Source organism: Silene latifolia, chromosome Y (genome assembly GCF_048544455.1).
Source record: "Silene latifolia isolate original U9 population chromosome Y, ASM4854445v1, whole genome shotgun sequence".
Taxonomy (NCBI): Eukaryota; Viridiplantae; Streptophyta; class Magnoliopsida; order Caryophyllales; family Caryophyllaceae; genus Silene; species Silene latifolia.
The window spans coordinates 184709057-184714707 of NC_133538.1; the positions used below are offsets into that span (position 1 = coordinate 184709057).

Below are 5651 nucleotides of genomic sequence, written 5' to 3' on the forward strand. Positions count from 1 at the left end.
CTCATAAGGATTAGGACAATGGTCCGAAACATGTCTTTCTCCTCCACATCTATTGCAGATGAAAGGACCGTCTGAAACAGCATTCACCTGGTATATCCCTCCTTTTGAAGCTCCTCCCAACTCATACTTATCAAATCTGGCCGTGAGAGCCTCTAGTGCAGCTACAGATAGAGATTCAGCACTTCTCCTTTGATTTCCCCTCGAATTTCCATACTCAGCCTTATGGGTGGCCAAATCATCAATGATCTTCCACCCTTTAGTCTCTCCCATATTCTCCTGGAATCTGCCACTAGCTGCAGCATCCAGGATAGCCCTCTGATCGCCGTACAGCCCGTTATAGAACTGATTGCATAGACTCCACTTTTCGAACCCATGGTGCGGAATGGTTCGGACCAGCTTCTTGAAACGGACCCATGCCTCATGAAAGTTCTCATCCGGACCCTGTTTAAAGCTCGTGATCTGAGTTCTAATGGCATTGGTCTTCGAGGCAGAAAAGTATTTCTTGTAGAATGCCAAGGCCAAGGAATTCCAGTCGGTGATACCATTAGTAGCTCGATCCAGGTCTCTGTACCACTCCCTTGCAGCATCACGAAGAGAGAATATAAACATGGTCTCCTTAACCTGGTCTGGGGTCACGCCGGTCGGTGGGGGTATGGAACAGCAATAATCAATAAATGTTTCCATATCCTTGGTTGCATCTTCAGTTGCAGCTCCCCCGAATTAGTTTTTTCAACCAAATTAATATAGGACGGTTTCGGCTCAAACTTTCTGTCCGTCCCTGGTAGGGTAAACCCCTTATAGATATTTGCAGCTGTCGGCTCAGAATGACTCGCTATAGTCACCTCTTCAGCCATGACTGAAAAATCTGGAGATGTGACGGTCTCAGCTGAAGAAGTGGAAACAGGAGATGAATGTGGATCTTCCTCAAACAGCTCGTTCTCGTAGTAGCTAGACAGAGTACTCATCTCTTCCTCTGTCGGCAATACCCTAGAGGATCGCCTCAACTCACGCAAAGTCTTCTCAATCTCAGGATTGTACGGTAGTAGTTCACCACCCTGTGACCTGCGCATAAGAAGAAACTACAAATAGGATATGAGAATAGTTTAAGAAACAATTGTCCCTTAAACTAAGAAACGGACTAAAATAAAACAACTAAAAATTAGAACAATTGCCTCCCTGGCAACGGCGCCAAAATTTGATACCCGTCGTTGTGAGTACCAAAGATAAAATTGATAATCCAACTACAACTATAGACAGTGGTAGCAGGATCGAACCACAGGGAGACGATTGTAATTAATAATTGTCTAATTTCAGTCCAAGGTAACAATGATGTGGGGGTTTGATTGAATTGGTCTATAACTAATGAGCAATAAACTAAAAGAAATGTATAAAATCAAATATAAAAAGAGGTACTGAGATGGTCGGTTCACTAGAGTTTCGGCGGCAGCGGCTAGGTAGGTCTAAAACAAACACGTGAGACTGGAAAATAAGAGGTCCTCTCGGTCCACTCTCACAAGTAGCATCTTTAGATCTCGCTACGGGTCCCTAATATCATTAATACTAACTTTCGTCCTAAAAAGTGACTAAAAAGGCTAAACTAACTTATCTTTCGATCTCGTTAATCTAGTCGTCTTAATTAAGTAGGCTATCTCCCTTCCCTATCTTTCGATCTTTATTGGGTCGGTCAAATCCTAAACATTCAACTAGTCGAGTGCACTCGATTCGTCAAATATAGAAGTTAAATTAATTAAGACGAAGAAATCTCAGCGTGGCCAGTCGATCGACCAGGGAACCCAGTCGATCGACCGGCATGCGATTTAGGGTCTACAATCTAATGCCTTCTAATCCTACAGTTCCCCTACATCCTAGCACAAGGTATTTAGTTACTCATGATATTGGTAAAAACAACAACAAGATTAACAAAATAGACTACTGAATTCATGCTTAAATTAACGGAACAAAAGATTAGCATAAAACGATAATTATGGCTTCGGGAAACTAATCTATCAATTCTAACTACAAACGAATTAAGCAATAAAACTGAAATAGTAAATAAAGGAATACCAATAGAAGAATTGCAGGAAGAAAGATCAGAAAACCGAATGTGTAACACCCCGGTTTATGAAGGAGCCTTTAGAAAGACATTCCCTAATAAACCGGACTGTTACCATCTCGGTTTCCCGAGGTAGTGAATAACAAATTAAACTCCAAGGCAATTTATATAATTATTTTTAACTTAATTATTACAAAACCTCTTTTCGTCAAATTACAAGAACTAACATAAATAAAAGTGAAAGTCTTCTAGATGATGATCTAGCTACTAGTCGTCTGATCCAGTGTCTCACGCCCATCCAGCTCCCGTTTCTATCTCTTAACCTGTCAAGTCTGCTCGCCAATATTTGGGTCATCACAGGTGTTCACGAATACACAGGGTCAACCACGAGGTTGAGTAGGGAAAAAAATAAAACAACAAAATATGATATGCATGCTCCTCCGTCACCTCCATCTCCATCTCAACTCATATCTCATATCTCATACACATAACCCGGAACGCCCAGCCATACCGATCCCCGGTAGACTATATATATCGACCGTAGCCGATCCGCCACTCACGGTGAGGACACCAGGGCAAGTCTGCAGAACCCGCCCGGGCCTTATCACAACATCGTCATCATCACACCACATCACCACAACATCCTCCATCTCCAATGCATATGAATGCTCAAAAGAAATTAATTCAACACAATATATATAAATCATCGAATCGATAAATCATAAAATCATGCGGTTACCCGATGTTGTGATATCATACTCAATACAATCAATTGATCAATCACCTTCCCATATATGAATCATAACGTAAATCAACAACCACGAATCAAGTCAACAGAATTAAACAACAACGATAATAAGTCAAGTGTATTTTCCTACCTCGATCAAGGTAAAAAGTCGGGTGTCCAAAGAATATTCCACAACAATTCGCCCTCCGAAAGATAATTAAATGATAACGATTACTTAACTATTCTCGTTCCCAAAATAGAAGTTACTAAAAATAGAACTTCCTAAAATGGACTTTCCCGATATAGTAGCTTTTCCATTTAACCATCCCGACTCAAAACCCGACTTGAATTATTTAACCGACTCGGTAATTAAATTGAATAACTAAAATGATAAATAAAAGATTAGACGAATTAAACGATTTAAGAAGACCCGAATCAACATAGAACAATTCGAATAACCCGTCCCTAATTATATAATTATTATTAATTATTATTTTATTTTAAATAACTCTAACTAAAACCAAAACGATAAACTAATTAAAACCGTACAAAACACTCAACAAACAACCCTACGTCGCGCTTTAGAACAACGCGCACAATGCCCCTCCCTAACGCGGCAGCCACCAGGCCATGACACTGTGTCGGCTGGCCACCACCGGTCACCACCACCGTGGTCGACTCACGCCGGTGAGTCGAACCACAACCCTCAAACCGGCCTGACGCAGACAACAACCCCACAAAACCCCTTGACTCCTTCCGATTTTTACCAAAGAACCACGGCCTGGACACGACTCCCCTCGTGACCCACCACCACCGTGGCCTTGCCTGACACACGGAGGTTCTCACTACCCTGGCACCACCTTGTCGACCTCCCCCTAGTCGACGTTGGCACCACCCAAACCTAACCATCTAAAACCCACCTGAAAACCATATAAAAACCCGATTGACTACCCCTGTCGTTGTCGCCTTTCACAGCCACCATCACCACCCAAAACCTCCCTAACCACCACCACTACACTCGTCCCTTACCACCCTACTCCCTTACTCTTCCAACAACCACCAGCAAAGCCTCAACAAGACACGCTTAACCTCCAAAAACCCGACAGAAAGATGAAAAACAGAGGAGAAAGGTTGCATTCATACCTTTTTCCGCCACCACAACGGCCACCAGGGCCACCCACGGTCGTCGCCAACCACCCTAAGGGTTTCCTTGCTGCGCCGTCAACACCCATCTCACTCTCTCTCTCTCTCCCTCTCTCTCTCTCTCTCTCTCTCTATGCGTGAGGTTGAAGTTGGAGCTGATGAAAGGAGGGAGGCGGGTTGAGGGAGGTTGGTAGAGGGAGTGTTAGGGAATAGGGTTTGTAGTGTTTAGGTTAATTAGGGTTAGGGTTTAGGGTTAATTGGGCTGGACTGTTATTGGGCCAACTTAAATGGGTTAGCTCCCATTTCGTATTCCTTATAAACCCGTCTCAAATAACTTACGATAGCTTAACGTAAATATCGACTCAACAATTAACCCGATATAATTAGTAATATAAAATGTATAATAATTAATATATAATAATATCCGTCTAATTGATTATATAAAATACGGGGTATTACAGTCTTCCCCCCTTAAAATGAACTTCGTCCCGAAGTTCGCTCCCGTACTCAAACCTCAGAAGGGTATTGTATATCGTACATACGGACGTCACGCATTTCTAACACAGTTAACACACACTTTTGACACATCATTTAAACATAACAGACACGAAATGTTACATTCGCCCTCCTAAAAATAAACTTCGTCCCAAGTTTAACTCATCATCACTTAACCCTTGACTAACTACAACTAATAACTACCCGAGAACACAAATGTATAACAACTAAATAATCATCTCGAGAACACCGTCATCTTCCATCTAAATTCGATCTCAAACTCAAATAACTCAATACCAGCAGTTTAATTACACTCTCCTTTTACACATCAACTAACTAATGAAGTAGGAACAAAACATATAGAACTCATTTGCATAGGTACCCTACAACTAAACATCAACTTGGTCAAAACTACAATCTACAAACAAGTGCAATTTAAGCATTAAGATTTTACAATCCTACCCGACTAGAAACATGGTTACGTCCTCATAACCTCTTTTCAATTTTCATATACATATGCAACAAAATCATTATCAACCACATGTGACAGGAAAGAACATATGATAAAAGATTGCGCATTAACATTAAGGTCGAAACAAGGTTTTATTATGGAATTAACTGATTGTCAACAAGTAACATTTATTACTAGCTCATGCTTAACTTAAAAACACAACATCAAACTAAAGAACAACAAGAAAGGAACCAAGGTTTACACGGTTTCACCACTAAACAAATTTGATGATCAATTATAGACTATGAACGAGCAAGAGCAAAATCAACAAAACAATTTAAGAACTTCTCACATTGCAAACATATCACAGAAAATAGATCTACCACTACCATCCATCACACTCACAGGATCTTATTGACATGTCCGTACAACCATTTACTCACCCACTGGTTTAGGTCACGAATTGGGTCGATGAATTTAAGCAATCAACAACATACTCATAATTCATATTTTTAATTATAAAAATTGTTTGCACGATATCAATTCTGAAAACATATTTCCCAATAAAAGTAACTACATATGATCTATGACAACAACAACATCACTTTCATATCCCACATATGTTTCACATTTTAACAATCATATCTTTCAATTGTGTCTAGTAACTTAGTATACTCATTTTCAGCAAAACAAAAGATATCGTATAAATAACTTAGACATATACATTTGCCATCATACACTTCGTAGAACACTAGCTATGATAAAAGATTAACAACTTGAAC

At 40.3% G+C, this 5651-nt stretch overlaps 1 non-coding gene across 1 annotated transcript; it reads left to right on the forward strand.

Moving 5' to 3' along the window:
- The first annotated feature begins 367 nt into the window (after positions 1-367).
- On the forward strand, positions 368-474 carry LOC141636700 (small nucleolar RNA R71). The gene has a single exon (XR_012541296.1). It is a non-coding gene; the product is annotated as a small nucleolar RNA R71 (small nucleolar RNA).
- The last annotated feature ends 5177 nt before the right edge of the window (positions 475-5651 follow it).